We start from the raw sequence: 22,171 nt of genomic DNA, 5'->3' as shown, positions 1-22,171 counted from the left end.
GGATATGATTGCCTTTGAGCATAATGCTGTGGTTGCTGAAATCCAGGGGATTAAACTGCTTACTGATAGGCTGTTAATATGGTTGTTGAACAACATTTTGATTATTGCTCCAGCTGAAATTGGGATGATTTCTGTTATTAGGATGATAAGTAGTTGGAACAGGTTACTGCGGTCGCTGATAATTGTTCACATACTGAACATATTCATTCACAAGAGAACACTGATCCATAGCATGAGAACCCGCACAAAGCTCACATACCATAGCTATCTGATTGACTCCATAGTTGGCTAAAGAATCGACCTTCAAAGATAGTGCCTGGAGCTGCGCTACAATAGTTGTAGCTGCATCGACTTCCAGAATACCTGCTACCTTCCCAGGCATCATCCTTTGAGTTAGGTTTTGATGCTCATTTGCAGCCATAGTTTCAATAAGATTATAAGCCTCAGTATAGCTTTTGGCCCACAAGGCGCCTCCAGCTGCTGCATCGAGCATGGGCCGAGATTGGGCCCCTACACCATTATAGAAACCAGTGAACACCATCCAGTCAGGCATACCATGATGTGGATACTTTCTCAACATCTCCTTGTAGCGCTCCCAAGCTTCGCACATAGATTCTGTTGGTTGCTGCGCAAACTGAGTAATAGCACTCCTCATAGCTGCAGTCTTCGCCATTGGATAGAACTTCACAAGAAACTTTTGTGCAAGATCTTGCCAAGTAGTGATGGACCCAGCTGGTTCAGAATGCAACCAGTCCTTAGCTTTATCCCTCAAAGAGAATGGGAAAAGCCTCAGCTTGATAGCCTCATAAGTCACACCATTATATTTGAAAGTACTACAGATCTCGAAAAAATTCTTGATATGCATATGGGGTCTTCAGTCGCAACACCTCCGAAAGAAACAGAATTCTGCACCATCTGAATAGTGCCCGGCTTGATTTCAAAAGTATTAGCCTGAATAGCCGGATGAAGGATGCTTGACTGAATGTCATCAATTTTAGGCCGAGAAAAGTCCATAAGAGCTGGATCTGCTGCTAGAACTATACGATCACCCATGATTACTGGTTCTTTCTGCTCACTCTCTTTATCCGAATCTTCAAAATCTATCTTCTCCGGAATATCAAGAACTGAGTCTATCTCCTCAGCTGTATCTAAAGTTCTCTTGCGAGTGCGAGAACGTGTTTGCATAAACGCTCGCTAGAGTGCCTGAAACACGACCGGAAATAATAAGTAACACGTCTTAATTAATGAGTCCTTAATTGACAAGACAATAACACTTAAATTTGATTAACTAATTATTAACTACAATTAACTACGAGAATTAAACACTTAATTGACACTTGAATTAACAATATTAAACACACATGAGATCTTAACTTCATTACTACTTCATTCAATAGTTATCGTTATTACCCTTAGCATGTAGCGGTGATGATATTAACCGAACAACACGAAACTGATAAAAGCCAACTTTTGTTGTACTAATACCATTCTACCAAACATCCACAATCAAGATAGAAGTTGAATAGGAATCAACTATGTTGAGAACCTATATGTCTACAGAATTTGACAACATAATGATTTAAGCACAAGTTGTTCTTTTTTATTACACAGGGCAAGTAAAACGGTTAGAGTTACCCACTAATCATGCATACACATACATGAACGTATGCTAGCATGGCAAGTTCTAAACCTCAAGATCCACCGTCACTTCACAGGAGATTAACAGACTATCTTTTATGTTCACGATGCACATAAGACGAATAAGCACAACATATGCTAGATATCATACAATCATCACACACTAAGGTATTAAACAACTAACTAAAGAAATCCATAGTAAATCCGTTATAACCCCATGATCATGATTAGCCCATGATAGAACTCATCGTCACCATGGGTTCATATGAAAACATGATAATACACACAATATAAACTAATAAAAATACTTACTAAAACCAGAGTACGTCACCAGAGTAATAAGGTTTAAAGTAAAGAAAACTAGCATCCACTGATACAATGAATAAAAGAATTACAAGAAAACGTACGCTTCCGCTTCTTCGTTGTGATGTGCTAAAATGGTCTTCTTCCTTCTCTCCTTGCTCTTTGCTTGATACCACCCTTTTGTGAAACGTCTCTGAGAACTACTTATATAGAAGCACACAAGAACCAGCCGTCTCAGAAGTCCATCAGAATAAGGATTATAAAATTCAGTTTTAAAATTTTCGTCCCTGAGCGGCCGCCCCAGATTCCTGAGCGGGCGCCCATGCTCCCAGTCGGCCAACCCAGCATCCTGAGCGGGCGCCCAAGCACCTTCTAGAAAATTCTAAATTCTGCTCCTGATTTTGCTGCGTTCTGCCCCCAACTTTCCACAACCAATGCCACACACTTCCCTAGGCTTATTTCTGATGAATTCTTCTGACATACGCAAGTTATACCCTGAAATGCAAAAACACTAGAAAAATGCATCAAATACACAAAATACCTGATTTCAAGACATCAATTCAAGCCATTATAAGACGTTCTAAGTGGTATAAAATGCAACTTATCACACCCCCAAACTTAAATCGATGCTTGTCCTCAAGCGTCACAGACTCAAAAATAAAATAAAAACATGCATGAATGCAATCTACATGAAATGCAGTGATCCCCCTCACAATGACTAAACTAACCAACTCATGACATCTCAACAAATGCAATTAGGCGAATAAAGATCAACCAAAACATGCAAACTAACATACAACTAGAAACTTGGTGTGTGCGGATGCTTAACAGATATGCTTCGAAACTAGATCAATTATCATAACTCGATTATCCTCAAGGCAATCACATGATTATACGAAGAATAAATTATAGGCACAAAATGACTTGTAACACTTCAAGATCACTGGAGCTTATTACGGAATCATGCTTTTATTCAACACAACAACAAATGCTTATTTGACCGTGCAATGAGTGAGGTCCACAAAAGACTTATGCAATGGCATCCCTTTAGCGAGCGTTAGGTTAGTGGATCTCAGACTATAAAAGACTTAGGTCACTAGGCACAAAGTCCCCTAAGAACTTAATAACTCGAATACCAAAGAGCCCACTCGTGATCAATTATGCATTAACTCTTTATTTTTTTTTCTTTCCCCTTTTTTTCAAATTTCTGAGCAAGTGCGTTTCGCTCCATCTTGCTCAACCCTAGACTACTCGCATAAAAATACGAGCCGGCTACTAGCCATTTGACACCTAGCCACAATTAGCAATGAATTCCAATTTTTACTCTAATTTTTTTCTTTTCATGCCTTTTATCATTAAGGGCCTATCATAAATTTTAAGCATAATCAATAGATTTACCTCAAAAACCATCAAACCATGACAACCATCTAGTCCTTAAGCATACTCTAAGACTTAGTGAAATTACAAGTGTTTCTAGCATGCATGTCAACCTACAAGACTCAATAATCACTCTAACGCTATCACTACACTTGCATCAATATCACAAATCAATCGGTAAAGCAACGCAAAAGGGATCATGGTATATACATGAACTAAATGACATGATAAATAAAGCTATAAAATAAAAAAGACTATTATATGGCAAAAATATGCAACTATATGAACTAAACTATCATGAATATGCAACTACATGACACACACACAAAAATATTCCTTAACTACCTCCCCCAAACTTAAAATCTTCACTGTCCCCAGTGAAGGTAGTAGAAAGGAACATAGGGATACCTACTCGGAGAAATCATCATCATCACCCTCAGAGGGTGGAGTGTCAGGAGTCGGATAAGCAGAGTCCTCACCAAAAACGGGCCACTGGATGTCAGCTGCAAGGCCTCTGAAAGCAGTCCGAAGTGGAAGGGTGAGCTCCTGAGCGAACCTACTCTGCGACTCATACATCGCATCCATCCTCCTCGACAACCTCCTATACTGGGCATCAGCCATCCCAGCACCTTCATGGGCTCTAGAAGAGCCTGTCTTATCACGAACCTGACTGGGCATAACCATGGTAGCACCAGCTGCTGGACGTCCTCCTGAAAGACGATATCCCAAACCATGCTCCTCGGGCTCTCCATCCATCTACTCCTGCATCGCATTCAAAGTTGCTGAGTCAATAGGAGCGGCCGGCATCTGCACCTGCTCGTGAGAAGGCCAATGAACTCCCACTGCTCTACACAACTTCGTGACAGTAGATGCATAAGGGATGTTGTTGTGTTTCCCCCATCAGAAACTTCAAAATCCCTTGGTAGATGAACTCTCCTCATTCAAGATCCCCCATAACAACCTTGCTCTCTCGACAATAACCTCATATGCATGCAAAGTAGGAAAAATATTAGCATAAATAAAGGCATTCCATGCACGGGCATACCTATTCATCGCAACCGTTGGAAAAGAATGATACTCATTAGATCCCGTCTTGAACTTCCACACCATGCCCCGCTGACAGAGGTTAGCCACAATCAAATCCAAATCAAAATCCTCGGGGGTCTTCTCATTCCAATTCTCCTCCGTGGGCTTCCATTGCCGCCGCCCAATAACACGGCGAATCGCCTCAGGCTGATAATCCATAGTAAGCTCACGAACAACAGTAAACCCATTCTTTTCAGCCTTGGTGTTCGCATAAAACTCGCGAACAACACTCATTGGAACCGCCTCCGGTGACTCACAAAAGGAAATCCATCTTTTCTCCGCAATCATCGGTAACAACTCACCATCCCTCCCCGATGGTAAAAATCCCCTTTCCTTCAAAATCGGCTTAGTCAGAAGCCTAGTATACTCCTCCTCAGCAGCCCTATCCATCAAACAGGGTCTCGCAGCAGTTCCCCTCGAAGAATCAACAGTTGGAACGGTGCTGCTGCTATCAATTGTTCGGGATCTCTTAGGTGCCATTGGAACTGAGAAAAAGTGTTTAAGAGTTGTGTTTTGAGTGTAGGAGAGAGTTTTAAAGTTGAAAGTATATGGGAGTGTATATGGAGGAGTTGTGTGTATATATAGGGTAAGATTTAGGGTTAGAATTAGAGTAAGAGTGGGGTTTGTGGGAGAGAAAACGTGGGTTTGTGGGAGAGGAATCGTGGGTCTTTATTTGGTTTTTCTGATTTTTTCTTGTTTTTTTATAAGGCAAAAAAAATTCTGACAGTAGGGTCCTGAGCGGCCGCCCAGGATTTCCAGGCGGGTGCCCTAGACTCCGAGCGGTCGCCCAGGATTTATAGGCGGGCGCCCCAGGGGTTTTTGGAAAAAACTTTCTGCCCAATTTTCTGATTTTTTTGGGTTTTTTTTGATATGGTACTAACTTCTAAAGGTACCTAAAGGTTAAATCCTTGGGTGCCTCCCAAGAAGCGCTTCTTTTACGTCATTAGCTTGACGTAGAGGAGTTCGATCGAGTTGACAATAAAACGGCACTAACCACTTCCCGGTTTGCCGTGGCCCCATAGTAATGCTTCAATCTCTGATCATTAACCTTGAATGCTTGGCCTGGCTCATTCTCAAAAATCTCCACCGCTCCATGTGGAAACATAGTTTTGACGATAAAAGGTCCCTACCACCTTTATTTGAACTTTCCAGGAAAAAGTCGGAGACGAGAGTTGAATAAAAGAACTTGTTGCCCCGACAAGAATGACTTAGGAGATAGCTTCCTGTCGTGCCAACTTTTTACTTTTTCCTTGTACATTTTGTTGTTCTCATATGCTTGAAGTCGAAATTCATCAAGTTCATTTAACTGAAGCATTCGCTTCTTCCCAGCTGCATCTAGATCAAGGTTTAACTTCTTCAATGCCCAATAAGCCTTATGCTCAAGCTCCGCAGGTAAATAACATCCCTCCCCATAGACAAGTTGAAACGGGGACATCCCAAGTGGAGCTTGTATACTGTTCTATAAGCCCAAACAGCTTCATCGAGCTTTAAAGATCAATCTTTCCTTGACGGAGAAACAACTTTCTCTAGAATGTGCTTGATCTCTCTATTAGACACTTCAGCTTGACCATTAGTTTGCGGATGATAGGCAGTAGCAACACGCTGATTCACATTGTAGCGCTGCATCATAGAAGTGAACTTACGATTGCATAAATGCGACCCCTCATCACTTATGATTACTCGTGGCATTCCAAACCTTGTGAATATCTGCTTTTGGAGAAAATTCAACACTACCTTTGCATCATTTGTAGGTAGAGCCTTGACTTCTACCCATTTCGAGACATAATCTACTGCCAGCAAGATGTACTGATTATTGCAGGACGAGATAAATGGTCCCATGAAATCGATTCCCCAAACATCAAAGACCTCGACTTCAAGCATTACATTTAAAGGCATCTCATCCTTTCTAGTAAGATTCCCCACTCTTTGGAAACGATCACACCTTAAAACGAACTGATGTGCATCCTTAAACAACATAGGCCAGAAGAAACCTGCTTGTAAAATATGAGCTGCCGTCTTTTCACCCCCATAATGTCCACAATAAACTGTGGAATGGCAGTCTCGTAATATTCCCTCCGTCTCACAGAATGGGATACATCTCCTGATGATCTGGTTAGCTCCCTGTCTAAACAAATATGGTTCATCCCACATGTACCACTTCACCTCATGCAGAAACTTCTTCTTTTGAGCTACATTCATATTATGAGGCATTATATTTCTGACAAGATAGTTCACAATATCTGCGAACCATGGCTCTTCCTCCTGAACTGCGAACAACTGTTCATCCGGAAAAGATTCGTTGATTAATGTCTTATCATGTGAAGTCGAACCGGGATTCTCCAATCTAGAGAGATGGTCAGCTACTTGATTCTCAGTACCTTTTTGATCCTTGATCTTTAACTCAAATTCCCGTAGCAAGAGCACCCAACGAATAAGTCTAGGCTTCGAATCCTTCTTTGAGACTAAATAGTGAATGGCAGCATGATCAGTGAATACTGTCACCTTTGTCCCAAGCAGATAAGATCGAAATTTTTCGAGACCAAAGACTCTAGACAATAGCTCATTCTCAGTAGTGGTGTAGTTTATTTGAGCTCTATTTAGAGTCTTACTAGCATAGTAGACCACATGAAAAATATTATTTTTGCGCTGCCCAAGAACTGCTCCCACTGCATAATCACTCGTATCACACATCATCTCAAAAGGTTCTGTCCAATCAGGTGCCGTAATAACTGGTGTAGTTATCAAACTCTTCTTGGGAGTCTCGAATGCTGCCAAACATTCATCATTAAATTTAAAAGGCACATCTTTCTCGAGCAAGTTGCACAACGCTTTAGATATCTTCGAGAAGTCCTTGATGAAACGCCGATAGAAACCCGCATGACCAAGAAAACTACGGATTTCTTTCACAGAAATAGGTGGTGGAATATTTTTAATGACTCCCACCTTGTCTTTGTCCACCTCAAGACCCTTGCTAGAGACTTTATGCCCAAGAATAATGCCTTCATACACCATAAAGTGAAATTTTTCCCAATTGAGCACCAAATTAGTTTCCATACACCTTTTGAGCACCGAACGAAGATTATTCAAACATTCATCATACGAATGTCCAAAGACGGAGAAGTCGTCCATGAATACTTCGACATTGTTTCCAATCATATCAGAGAATATAGCCATTATGCATCTCTGAAAAGTGGCAGGTGCACCACATAAGCCAAATGAAACTCTGTGAAAAGCAAACGTGCCAAATGGACAAGTGAAGGTAGTCTCTTCTTGATCTTCTGGTGCAATGTAAATCTGATTATACCCCGAATAGCCATAATACTCATGACCAGCCAACCTGTCAAGCATCTGATCAATAAATGGAAGAGGGAAGTGATCCTTTCTCGTGGCTTTGTTCAACTTTTTGTAATCCATGCATACCCCCATCATGTGACTGTTCGAGTGGGGATGAGCTCGTTCTTCTCATTTGCTACCACAGTTATACCTCCTTTCTTAGGTACACATTGCACGGGGCTCACCCAAGAACTGTCAGAAATAGGATATATGATTCCTGCATCTAGCCACTTCAGAATTTCTTTGTTCACCACTTCTTTCATGATAGGATTAAGTATTCGGTGTTACTCAATAGTTGGCTTACTACCTTCCTCTAGCAGAATTTTATGCATACAGTACGAAGGGCTGATCCCTTTTATATCTGCTATAGTCCATCTGATGGCCGATTTAAATTCTCTCAAGATCCTCAAGAGCTTGTCCTCATTACCTGAAAGGTCAGATGTAATAATAACAGGTAAAGTAGATGCATCACCTAAAAAAGCATACCTCAAGTGTTCAGGAAATGGTTTAAGCTCCAAAGTAGGTTGTGGCGCCCTCCAAACCCGGGTCAGAAGTTTGGGGTCCACACACACACACCTTATTTATAACCTGTTAATAACAATAATAAAGATAATAATAATATATGCAGTGACCCTACTTACCAATCACAACGGACCGCAACAGGTTAAAGTATGCACACAAGCCACACACACTAATATATTACAAACCGTTCAAATCCCAACTATTTCAAACTCAAACTGAGTATTAAACATTATTACAAACTTAAATTATCCCAAAAGAAGCCTACTAGCTCAGCTTTCTCAACCTGAACCCCTAGCTCTCGTACTGGACTGGGGATCCTCACTACCAACTGGTTCCTTTTTAACTGGAAAGAATATAAACAACATCACACAAATGAGCTAACTAGCTCAGCAAGTCACAATGACAAAACTGAGAATAATGATCATCAGGTGAATATGATTATGATATCAAGTGAACATTGGATTATGATTTAGAATTGGATATTATACTTTTAATTTAAAAACCAAGGTTAGGCTGCTGATCAGTCACGCACTAACCCCGAGCAAGGCACACAGTATTGCTCTAACTATTGGATCCAAGGCACACATTGGCCTAACTTGACCATTATATGGTCTGACCACGAATCTGGTCCATAATTTTATAAAAACACTCCAATTCTAACATAATAACAGAATATGCAATAATAAACAATAACCAGAATCATTAACAACAATGAGTGTTTAACATTGAAAGGGTTTCAATCCTTGTAAGGATCAATAAGGCAATTTAAAAGCTTGGATGCTGGGTAATGAAAGAATTGGATAACAAAGGAATCAACATTTCAGGGTTTCAAAGATTTGGGCTTTCAAAGCATAGGATACGATGATTGAATGTACAAGTAATTCAGTTCAGTGTTTGGGATTTTGTTTGCATGTATTTGTGGAGTAGTATCGTATACTTGAGGTTCGTGTTTGGGTATACAACAATCAATGGTCTAGAAAGAATAAGGTTCATGGCTCAAGAACAATAACTGGAATCAGGGTTTAGGTTTCAGTGCTTCAAAGCACTTGCAATATCAACAAGACTATCACGTATTACAATATTTCGAGAAAGTTCGGAATACTTGCATGATATTAGCTTACTACACTGCACTCGCTTCCAATCACAACCATCTTACTCCTTAACTCTCTGTTTCCCTTTCCTACGTCTTGCCTCTTCTGCTCACATATCATAAGCATCTATCAATAATTTACTCATGGAATTCTATTCAACACATACTTCTATCTACCCTTCATTTTACCCAAATCCGATTAACGGATTGAAAGTTATGCAATAATAAAGTAAACACAGAATATATAGACCGATAGTCAATTAACAAGTCACATATAGCATATAATACATCACGTAATCAATGATATATCATTTATAAAGAAGTCTCGGGTCATAAATAGGCTTTCTGGTATTTAAAATGATTTTTAAAACATTTTTCGGAATTAAAACGGGTCGTTGGATCAATTTCGGGTTAATAAACAGGGTTCGGTTGGCCAATTCTGGCTCTGAAATAATTTTAGAATAATTATCGAGCCTTGGAAATAATTTAGAATACTATTTTAAAGCTCGAAACTATTTTTCAGAATTTTTAAATCATTTTTAAATAATTAAATCTAATTAAATAATTAATTAAAATCAATCAATAATTAATTAAATCAATTAATCAATTAATTTTCAAATTAATTGACCAATTAATCAATTAGAAATTAACTGAAATTAATTACCTAATTAATTTAGATTTATTTGTGAATTAAAATTAATTTTCAGAATTAAAATAATAATTTTTAGAATTTTCAGAAATTAAAAACGAATTTTTATAATAAAAATAAATAGAAAATATGATTTTTAAACATTTTTAAAACAGAAATCCAATTTTTGCAAAGTCTGGAAACTACAGGGACCAAACTGCATCGTTTTCAAAACTATAGGTACTAAACTGTAATTTTCTAGGGGTCGCCGGAAAACAGTCGGGGATGGCCGGAGAACACGTTCCCGGCGTCCTCACCCCACCAACACCTCCAGATCACATCTACAGGTTACCAGGAACACAACCATGCAATCAAAACAACCTAACAATCCCTGAGTTGGCCGGAATTTGGCCGTGAAATTTTTCAGTTTCCGGCGAACATCGGAAAACTTCAAAACACAACTCCCTTCTCTACAGACCTCGTTGGTTCATGAAACTTATAAGGCTAGATTGCAAATTTCACAGAGAACACAACCCACTATAACACAACATCAATCTATCACAAAATAAGAAACCCCCAAATTTCAATTAAGAACATTCATACGGGTTATAAACCCTAATTTTAAAATTCGAAAATCAAACTCAAATTTGAATATGTTATTGAACTCCAAATCAGACGTATGACATATGAAAATCATCAGGAAAACAAGCTCTACAACATGCAATCATCAAATCATACAAACAATCATCCGAACAAAAATTCATATTTTTAATAAAATAAATTCAAAAATAAATAAATTTTTAGAAAAATAACCATGATTTCTGCAGGTGTATGGATTACAGAATCTGGTAGAGCTCTTCAAGACCTTCAGATTGGTTACTCGAGCTTTCCAAACCGAATTCAATAACACCTCCAAATGCTTGTGTGATTCTTAGAACAGTTTTAGGAAATTAGGGTTTTTCTCTAAAAATTATATAATTATCTGCCTGCAAATGATTTTGATACGAAATAAATTACGGTAAAAGGCTATTTATAATTACGGAAAATTAGTATCCCGTTGGATCATTCCGGATATAAAACGGTACGTTTATTTTAAAAACTGATCCAAACGGTATCGGTTTTCAGGATAATTATCCAAATCAGTACAATTTGTACTGCGGTCTTGGTCTCAGCGCCTGGTTACACGTATTACGAAGTGATAATTGTGATAGTTTAATAAAAAGCTCCCTTTTATCGAAAATACGGGTTTTATTGATTTACCGAAACGAATATTGTATCGAAAATGTTGCGCCGGGACCCGCGCAGGACAAACCGTACGCCGGATCGAAAAAGTCGAAACATGGAAAATGCTCGGAATATTACAATTAGGTTAGGAAGGAGTTCTCGAAAGAGTTTCGGGTTCCAAAAATGTAACAACGGTTGATGTCGGTTGGTTCCCGTTTTTATAAAATAGATTTTAATTACCCGGAAAAAGATTTTAGAAATTTCATATGATTCTTATAAATCCATAAACCAACATAAAAATAATTAGGAAGATATGACAATTATCTATATTTTATTTTGGACATATAAAAATTAAAATACTCAATTAATATTATTTTTGAATATTCAAGTACAGATAACACTTAACAATTAACTCACAGAATAGATACTGAACACACATAATAATTATATAATAGCAAAAAAATAATTACACGATATATCCCGGATATTACATAGGTGCTTCCTCAATAGATGATTTGAGCTTTCCTTCAGCATTCTTGAGATTAGTGTTACTAAGAGATTCAAATGGCATGTCTAGCTTTCGCCTCCAAGGAGAAGCATTTAGATATTGTAGTTGCTCATTGCCATCCTCATCGTCACTGTCAAATTCCCCCACTAAGGCTTTCTCTAAGGCATCAGACATTAGCATGTGATCAAGTTCTGAAGTTACCGCAGAATCAATCAAATCCACCTTTAAGCACTTCTCGTCTTCTGTAGGGAATTTCATCGCCTTGAATATATTGAATGTCACATCCTGATCCTGCACCCTCATAGTAAGTTCACCTTTCTGCACATCTATCAAGGTACGGCCTGTAGCCAAGAAAGGTCTTCCCAAGATTATGGGAATCTTCTTATCTTCCTCAAAATCCAAAATGACAAAGTGTGTAGGGAAGAAGAGCTTATCCACCTTTACTAACACGTCATCCATGATGCCTCGTGGGTATGTAATAGAACGATCAGCCAATTGTAGAGACATGTAGGTGGGCTTTGGATCAGGAAAATTCAATTTTTTGAAGATAGACAATGGCATCAGATTGATGCTTGCTCCCAAATCGCATAGGCATTTTTCGAAAGACAACTTGCCGATGGTGCAAGGAATGGTGAAGCTACCTGGATCTTTAAGCTTTGGAGGTAATATTTGTTGCAGCACAACACTGCACTCTTCCGTTAGAGCAACGATATCAAGGTAATCCAGTTTCACCTTCCTTGAAAGAATACTCTTCATGAATTTTTCATAACTAGGCATTTGCTCCAGAGCCTCAGCGAAAGGTATGTTGATGTGAAGTTTCTTGAACACCTCCAGAAACCTACCGAACTGCTTATCCAATTTTTGTTGTTGCAATCTCTTAGGAAAAGGTTGTGGAGGATAGAGCTGTTTCTCCCCTGTATTACTCTCAGGAAGAGTGTGTTCAACAATAGTCTTCCTTGGTTCCGCCGCTTTCTCCTTCTGCTTCTCTTCTTCATCAATAACTTTAGCTTCTCCATCTTTCGCTTTTTCAGCATCAACAACTTTTCCAGACCTTAAGGTGACAGCCTTTACTTGCTCCTTAGCTTCCTTCCTGCCTGGCACTTCAGTATCGCTGGGAATTGTGCCAGGTTGACGATTGAGCACAGTATTGGCTAATTGACCGATTTGATTTTCCAACATCTTGATAGAAACAGTCTGACTTTTGCACAACAGCTTGAGCTCCTTGAAATCAGCACTAGAAGGTAAAATAGCACCTCTTTGTTGAGGATATGATTGCCTTTGAGCATAATGATGTGGCTGCTGGAATCCAGGTGGATTAAACTGCTTACTGATAGGCTGTTGATATGGTTGCTGAACAGCATTTTGATTATTGCTCCAGCTGAAATTGGGATGATTTCTGTTGTTAGGATAATAAGTAGCTGGCACAGGCTGCTGTGGTCGCTGATAATTGTTCACATACTGAACAAATTCATTCACAAGAGAACACTGATCCGCAGCATGAGAGCCTGCACAAAGCTCACAGACCATAAATATCTGATCGACTCCGTAGTTGGCTAAAGAATCGACCTTCAAAGACAGTGCTTGGAGTTGCGCTGCAATAGCTGTAGCTGCATCGACTTCCAGAATACCTGCTACCTTCCCAGGAATCATCCTTTGAGTTGGGTTTTGATGCTCATTTGCAGCCATAGTTTCAATAAGATTATAAGCCTCAGTATAGCTTTTGGCCCACAAGGCGCCTCCAGCTGCTGTATCGAGCATGGGCCGAGATTGGGCCCCCAAACCATTAAAGAAACCAGTGATCACCATCCAGTCAGGCATACCATGATGTGGACATTTTCTCAAAATCTCCTTGTAGCGCTCCCAAGCTTCGCACATAGATTCTGTTGGTTGCTGCGCAAACTGAGTAAAAGCACTCCTCATAGCTGCAGTCTTCGCCAATGGATAGAACTTCACCAGAAACTTTTGCGCAAGATCTTGCAAAGTAGTGATGGACCCAGCTAGTTCAGAATGTAACCAGTCCTTAGCTTTATCCCTCAGAGAGAATGGGAAAAGCCTCATCTTGATAGCCTCATCAGTCACACCATTATATTTGAAAGTACTACAGATCTCGACAAAATTCCTGATATGCATGTTGGGGTCTTCAGTCGCAGCACCTCCGAAAGAAACAGAATTCTGCACAATCTGAATAGTGCCCGGCTTGATTTCAAAAGTATTATCCTGAATAGCCGGATGAAGGATGCTTGACTGAATGTCATCAATTTTAGGTCGAGAAAAGTCCGTAAGAGCTGGATCTGCTTCTAGAACAATACGATCACCCATGATTACTGGTTCTTTCTGCTCACTCTCTTTATCCGAATTTTCAAAATCTATCTTCTCCGGAATATAAAGAACTGAGTCTGTCTCCTCAGCCGTATCTAAAGTTCTCTTGCGAGTACGAGAATGTGTTTGCATAAATACTCGCTAGAGTACCTGAAACACAACCAGAAACAATAAGTAACACGTCTTAATCAATGAGTCCTAATGACCATTGATGGCAAGTACATAAACTAAACAAATACGCCGATTCCCCGGCAGCGGTGCCAAAAACTTGTTAGGGCGAAAAAACGCGCTAATAATTCACGCAAGTATACGCGTTCACAAGTAATATGGAATAAATTCTAGTTCGTTCCCACAGAGACTCAGACTAATTATGTTCAATTAACAGTTACTCACCAATGTATGATTTATTAGATATATTTGATAATGTTATGACTAATATGATTTATGTTTAGTTTTTAGATCTTACTTAAACAGGACAAATTAGTACTTAACTGAAATCAGCACTTATACTGAAGTCAGAACTTAAGTTATCAGTACTTAAGGTTCAGGAGATATTTATCAGGAGATAATATCAAGACTTAAAGGAAACTTTCAGATAAGGAAGGCGACTGATTGAAAGAAAAGAAGATCGAGACAAATGTAAGAAGAGATATGCATGAAGAAGGAATTCTATGAAGAAAAGATATCTGATTGATATATTTTAGGAAGCAAAATTATATTCCATATCAATTAGCGATTATCTTGTAACTGTGTAGTATATAAACACATACATAGGGTTTACACTATAAGTGTTATCATTATCGAGAATATTATTCATTGTAACCCTAGCAGCTCTCGTGATATTTGTTCATCATTGAGAGAGGACAATTCCATATTGTAACAGAGTTTATTACTTTGAATAAAGTCTGTTTTCTGTTACTTATGTTATTAGAATTTGATTTGATTGTGCTATAAACTGTATTCAACCCCCTTCTACAGTGTGTATGACCTAACATGACTACTTCTCAATGTCAAGACAATAACACTTAAATTTGATTAACTAATTATTAACTGTAATTAAGTACGAGAATTAAACACTTAACTGACACTTGAATTAACAAAATTAAACACACATGAGATCTTAACTTCATTACTGCTTCATTCAATATTTATCATTATTACCCTTAGCATGTAATGGTGATGATATTAACCGAACAACACGAAACTGATAAAAGCCAACTTTCGTTGTACTAATACCATTCTACCAAACATCCACAATCAAGATAGAAGTTGAATAGGCATTAACTATGTTGAGACCCTATATGTCTACAGAATTTGACATTATAATGATTTAAGCACAAGTTGTTCTTTTTGTTTACACATGGCAAGTAAAACGGTTAGAGTTACCCACTAATCATGCATACACATGCATGAACCTATGCTAGCATGGCAAGTTCTAAACCTCAAGATCCACCGTCGCTTCACAGGAGATTAACAGACTATCTTATATGTTCGTGACGCACATAAGACGAATAAGCATAACCTATGCTAGATATCATACAATCATCGCACACTAAGGTATTAAACAACTAACTAAAAAAATCCATAGTAAATCCGTTATGACCCCATAATCACGATTAGCCCATGATAAAACTCATCGTCACCATGGGTTCATAAGAAAACATGATAATACACACAATATAAACTAATAAAAATATTTAGTAAAACCAGAGTACGTCAAAAAAGTAATAAGGTTCAAAGTAAAGAAAATTAGCATCCACTGATACAACGAATAAAAGAATCACAAGAAAATGTATGCTTCCTCTTCTTCGTTGCGATGTGCTAAAACGGTCTTCTTCCTTCTCTCTTTGCTCCTTGCTTCATACCACCCTTTTGTGAAACGTCTCTGAGAACTACTTATATAGAAGCCCGCAAGAACCCGCCGTCTCAGAAGTCCATCAGAATAAGGATTATAAAATTCAGTATTAAAATTTTCATCCCTGAGCGGGCGCCCAAGCTCCCAGGCGGCCGCCCGAGCATCCTGAGCGGGCACCCAAGCACCTTCTGGAAAATTCTAAATTTTGCTCCTGATTTTGCTGCGTTCTGCCCCCAACTTTCCATAACAAATGCCACACACTTCCCTAGGCTTATTTCTGATAAATTCTTCCTACATACGCAAGTTATACCCTGAAATTCCAAAACACTAGAAAAACGCATCAAATACACAAAATACCTGATTTCAAGACATCAATTCAAGCCATTATAAGACGTTCTAAGTGGTATAAAATGCCACTTATCAGATATTCAGGATTTGTGGCTTCCAAACACATAGCCATCCTGACTTTCTAGATTAGATATTCATGTATCTTCAGGATTGGCACCTTGATTGCTTCATACCTACTCATGTTGCTTTTATTCTATGATGTGGCTGGGGTGGTGGTGGTGGTGGATTCTGTGATTCTTCTTCTTTTTCTAACATCGAAGAATTGATTTTCAGATCTTCAACTGTTTATATCAATAGCAAGCTCTGATACCAATTGTTAGGTCCGTAATAAACTTAGGGGGGGGGTGAATACAGTTTGTACAATCCATTAGACAAAGATTCAACAGTTTATATATTAACAGATAAAAACTGAATACAAACGTACTCCTTCAAAAAAATGAACAAATATCCTTGAGAGCTCCTAGGTTATGCAAATGATATAACAATGTTCACAATGCATATAGCATGAACCTAATATGTGCTTTATATAGAGCACAACTACACAATCAAATAAGAAATCCTATTCTATTACAATAAGAAAACCTATCCATGTATGATTGCTTCTGAGATAAAGACCTTCACCACCTTGAATTCCTTTTTTCCTTTTCCTCTTTGAATTTCTACTGAAGTGACAAATCCTGATGACATCATCTGCTGATCATCAAGTACTGATATAAGTACTGATGACATCACTCTTCAGTAAATGCTGATTTAAGTCATGATAAGAACTTTTGATAGTTTTTGTCCAGATATCATCAATTATATGTAACAGGAACATATATTGTTTAACTCCCCTAACACCTCTTCCGATGTCAAGTCCTTAAACAACTCATGAATCTATCAATTAGACTCATAGTTGACCTTGACATCTTTCCTAAGAAGGGACTCAATTTCGCTATCCTCAAAGCTAGACCATGTGACAAACTTGTTGACCATATTAACCCCTATTGGTTGTTCATAAAGTTCATTGGGCTCTTTCCCTACATTAAAAATGTTAAGGTCAATGGTCATATTTCCAAAGGTGAGTTTCATAGAACCATTCCTACAATTGATTAAGGCATTAGATGTAGCAAGAAAAGGTCTTCCTAAAATATTAGGAATTTGGTTCTTAGAATTTGTGACGGGTTGAGTCACGAAAATAATAAAGTCAACTGGGAAGAAAAAGTCTCCCACCTTGATCAAAATATCTTCAACTATTCCCTTAGGCATTTTGACAAAATGATCGGCTAATTAAAGTGTCATGTTCATCTTCTTAAGCTGACCTAAACCTAGAGCTTGATAGATAGTAAATGGAAGGAGATTAACACTAGCCCCTAAGTAAAGTAAAGTCGTGTCCACAAAGGTATCGCCTATGACATAAGAAATTATAGGGCAATCGGGATCCTTATATTTCACGGGAATTTGATTTGAGAGAATGAAACTAACTTGAGAGGTCAAAAAGGCTTTTTAGGAACATGGGTGGATCACTTGTGAGTACACAAATCTTTTAGACATTTGGCGTACGAGGGAATTTGTTGAATGGCATCTAAAAGAGGAATGTTTATCTTGACTTGTTTAAAAACTTCCAAAATTTGGTCTAATTAAGCCGATTGTTTATTTGAAATGACTCTTCGAGGATATAAAGATTTTGGCTTAAAGACTATTTCACTAGAAAAATCAGAAATATATTTTGAAGGTGGCTTGCTAGAAGATGAAGGTTCTCTAAGTGAAGGCGTTTTGCAAGATGAAGTAAATGACTCGGAGTCAAGAACCGAGGGAGAAATGGAAGAATTAGGTTCAGAAATTGAATCTTCTTCTTCGTGAGAGTCAACATCTACTTGAGTATCAACCTTATTTCCCAACCTTAAAGAAATTATAGCATTAACATTTTCATAAAGTCTTTGATTGAGATGGAATTTAGGACCTTAGGTCGTCTCGAAGTCAATTTCTCTCTCTCACATAAATCACGTTGGCTAATTGACTCACTTGAACCTCTAACATAGATATGGCTTGAGCATTGTATTTTAATAATTGCCTATCCTGGGTCATTGTTTGCATGAAGCTTTATTGAGATTGAGTCAAATTAGTTTGAGACTTAAGAAAAGCCTCAATACTTTTTTTTAAGGAATCAAGTCTCTTATCCGAACCATTAAACCCGGGAGGATTCAAGGGTGCTTGAATTGGGTTTGGATAAGGACTTTGACTGGAACTAGAGTAAGAGTTAGGATTGGGCCTTTGAAAAGTAGGTTGCGGAACTTGACAAGTTTGACCTCTGGTCCAGGAGAAATTCGAGTGATTCTTCCATCCAGAATTGTAAGTAGGTACAAAAGGGTCATTTCTAAAGGTTGGTTGAAACATCATATTGACTTGTTCAACCTCATGATAAGTTGGAACCCTATGATTAGAAGAATTATGGTTTGCACACATAGACACTTGTGAAGGGGTACTAGTGGTTTCTAAAGCTTCTAGCCTTCTTGTGAGAGTAGCTACCTTAGCTTCGGTTGCTATGGAATTACCAACTAAATGCAAGCCTTTATTAGCTAATGAACAAGGTGTTTCATTTTGCTTATCGGGCTTTCTCGTACACTCCCACAACATTGTCTTTTCCGCTAATTCCTCGAAAAACTCCAAACCTTGATCCTCATTTTTTTCACGAATTTTCCTTGACACAAGACTCTAACAACGCATTTGTTGAACTATCTAAGGCCTCATAGAAAATCTTACAAAGTCTTAAATCTATCAAAATATTACCAAAAAGACTCGTTTTCCCTTTGATGAAATTGGTTTATCTCATTTGTAAGTTTCGTAGTCTTATGGTTTGGAAAATATTTCTTTAGAAAAATGACGTAGAATACCTCCCAAGTTGAAATAGAATTAACCGGTAAGCTATATAACCATTTTTTTTAGTATTTTCTTTAAGAGCAAAATTGATTAGTTTAAGCCTAATGGAATCCTCAGTTAATTGTTGGAGTTTTATTAAGGCACGAACCTCCTCGAATTCATGAATAAAAAGATAAGGATCCTCACCCTCACTCCCGGTAAATTTAGGTAACATACTAATATGATGACCTTTGATCTCTAAATTATTAGCCTCAATTGGAGGAAGAGTATAATACATGAGGGTTGAGCGGAATGAGCGGGGTAACATCGGTCTTTAAGAGACACAGCCATGTTCACTATCGGTTCAGGCACTTCTATGGGTTCGGAATCCGATGAAGAAGAAGACAACTCGACTGGTCTTACTAATCTAGATGAATTGTTCCTAATCCAAGTTGTTCGCATAAACAAGATAGTAAACACGTAGCAAGTAAGTGCGAAAATTAAAACACGCAAAAGAAAGAGTGAAAAATCAAAAGAAGAATTTTAAATCTAAGGTTTCTTAGAAATTAACTAGACCTTGCTCCTAACAAAAAGATAATACTAAAACTCACAAAACTAAAATTATTCTTTCTCATTGGCCAGGTAGGTGCAAGCATTTCCAAGACGCTAAACACCAGCCTAGTCACCAATCTAAATGGCCAGGTAAGCTTTCGCTAGCCCAGACACCAAAGAATGAATACTTAGAGATTTGTTCATTTTAGGTTCTCTTTCTAGTTGAGCGCGAAATTCTAGGTGCTAATGTCTACTTAATTTTATTAAAAAGGCTAAGGTATGCAAAATGATGTATTTAATGGTTGTGGGCTAAGGAAAGAGTGATGAAATCCCTCCCCTTATCTTGTAATTGGGTTTTTCCCTTAAAATTTATTTAAATGATGAAACACGGAAGGAGCTATATAAAGGTGATAAACAATTATGGATGCTCTAAACTATGTGTTTTTAATCTAAAGAAAAGAAGAATTTTAACGTAACTTGGGTCCTCCAGCAATCAGCATAATTTATAAGGTAGGAAAAATTAAAAATAAGAAAATAAAATCTAAGATGATGTGATCTTAGGTGATTAAATGAATGATGCAACAAGTATGTATTTAACTAACTATTTTTTTTTTTTTTAAATTTTAATTTTTTTGCGATTTTCTAGAACTAATGAAAAATTAGAAAAGAAAAAGATACGAGTTACCCAAGCAAGCTTCCAAAAATTCCCTCGAGCCTTGGAAAATTCCGGAGTTCCAACAAGCTTTCCGAATCTTCAATTTTCTAGAAAAATTAAACAAAGAGAGCAAGTAAAACTAATTCAAAAAATTAAAAATTAAGGCGCGGAAAATTATTATAGTCCCTGACAGCAACACCAAAAACTTGATGTGCGAAAAATAAACATTTTAATTACAAGCACACAATTTTTGTTTTAATATTTTGAGATTTATTCCACAAGGACTATAAATTTTTCGCAATCTTAATTTTTAATTGATAGAAGGGATTGATCTTACCAAAATTTAACTACAAATTTATATGAGTATAAGATACGGATTAGAAACTAAGATATGAAAATCGGAACTAAATGAGTGTAAAAAAGGAGATAAACTAATGATTAGTGTAATGACTAACTAATAATGATGAGATTAATTTCTATTAACTAATGGCGATAATTTAAAATGAAAGTTATGTATACAAGAATTCAATAGTTACATTAGGCTATAAAAATGAAATGGGCCGACAAAGGAATATGGGCTACACATGTAAATGGTTAACGCAATTAACATGATTTATAGTATGAACTTACATTACTCTACACATGCATGCATACCGGAGCTTGGAGTAACAACTAGGTAATAAATGAATAGAAATAAAGATGATTTAATGATTCACTAAATGAATCTCACTAAATAAATCATTGTACTACTCTTTTAAAAATTAAATTACAGAAACATGTACGCAATACCAATAAAAAAATATATGACGAAGAAAATTTAATAACGAGCAATAAAAGCGCAGACAATTAGTATTTTTATAGTTTAATAACTCGAACTAAAAATTGCAACGGAACACTCGGATACAAAACAAGTTGGTACCCGAATAAATCCTTCGCCGGAAAATTAATTTTTGCCGAAAAATTTAACAAAAATAAGTACTAAAAGTAGATCTAGAAATTAAACTAATAATTTTAGCACAAGCCAAAAGTAAATCTAGAATATTAAATCAATAATTAAACTAAATCTATAGGGCTCCTTCCAAATCTCCAAATTTGTGACTTGTGAGATTTTATAAGATATCATAACCCAATATAAAATAGAAGGATATAAAAGTAGAGGTAAAGATGTAATAAAAAGACTTAAATGACAGTAACTTAAGAGAGTGTTTATAAGAGACTAACTACAAAGGAAATGAAAACTAGATTTAGAAATTCAAAAGAGAGGCTACTACTAAATTTAAGGTAAACTAAGATAAAACCAAGGTGTTGAATACAAGGGGGAAAAAGGGTATTTATAGCTAAAAAGTAGGGTTTAGGGTAGAGTTGAGTGAATCTTGGCCATCCAAGTGAGAGGTGTTGTGTTTATCTTGACCATTGATTTCCACCAACTTCTTCTTTTGGCTTTTTTCTCCAAGTTGCTTGGTGACATTATATTTATTCCATTTTTGCCCTTTTCTTTTATTTTCTTCACATTTCTCATTTTTCCAAATATCTACAAAATCATGAGAATAAAATAAATTAACTTATTTAAAATACAAAAGCAACAAGTAGGTATAAAATTATGCAAAGACACTACGCCATAAGTGGCCTATTGTAATGCCACTCCTAATGTTACAATAGGCCAAAAAAGTGTTACAATTGGTCTATTGTAACACTGGGGGGCGTTACATCTGCGAGCATTGTGACGACTGAGAATTTTGTGACGTAATTAAGTCAATAAAGTATGTGTTATGTGATGTGATTATAATTATGTGATTAAGTGCTGCTTAATTATCTTTTATGTACACTAGAGTTTAGGAGCGTGGATATAAACGTTCCAGTTTAAAGAGTCAGCTTAGAAGTATAGCTGTGGTGTC

The 22,171-nt window shown here is 37.3% G+C and overlaps 2 non-coding genes across 2 annotated transcripts; both read left to right on the top strand.

Annotated features, from left to right (window-relative positions):
- The first annotated feature begins 551 nt into the window (after window positions 1–551).
- LOC141675817 (small nucleolar RNA R71) lies at window positions 552–658 on the top strand. Its single transcript, XR_012556449.1, has one exon. It is a non-coding gene; the product is annotated as a small nucleolar RNA R71 (small nucleolar RNA).
- Window positions 659–13,525: 12,867 nt separating this feature from the next.
- LOC141675474 (small nucleolar RNA R71) lies at window positions 13,526–13,632 on the top strand. Its single transcript, XR_012556125.1, has one exon. It is a non-coding gene; the product is annotated as a small nucleolar RNA R71 (small nucleolar RNA).
- Window positions 13,633–22,171: the final 8,539 nt, after the last annotated feature.

Source organism: Apium graveolens, chromosome 7 (genome assembly GCF_009905375.1).
Source record: "Apium graveolens cultivar Ventura chromosome 7, ASM990537v1, whole genome shotgun sequence".
NCBI classification, from domain to species: Eukaryota; Viridiplantae; Streptophyta; class Magnoliopsida; order Apiales; family Apiaceae; genus Apium; species Apium graveolens.
The sequence above is the reverse complement of the archived record's forward strand: the minus strand, read 5'-3'. Positions and strand labels throughout refer to the sequence as shown.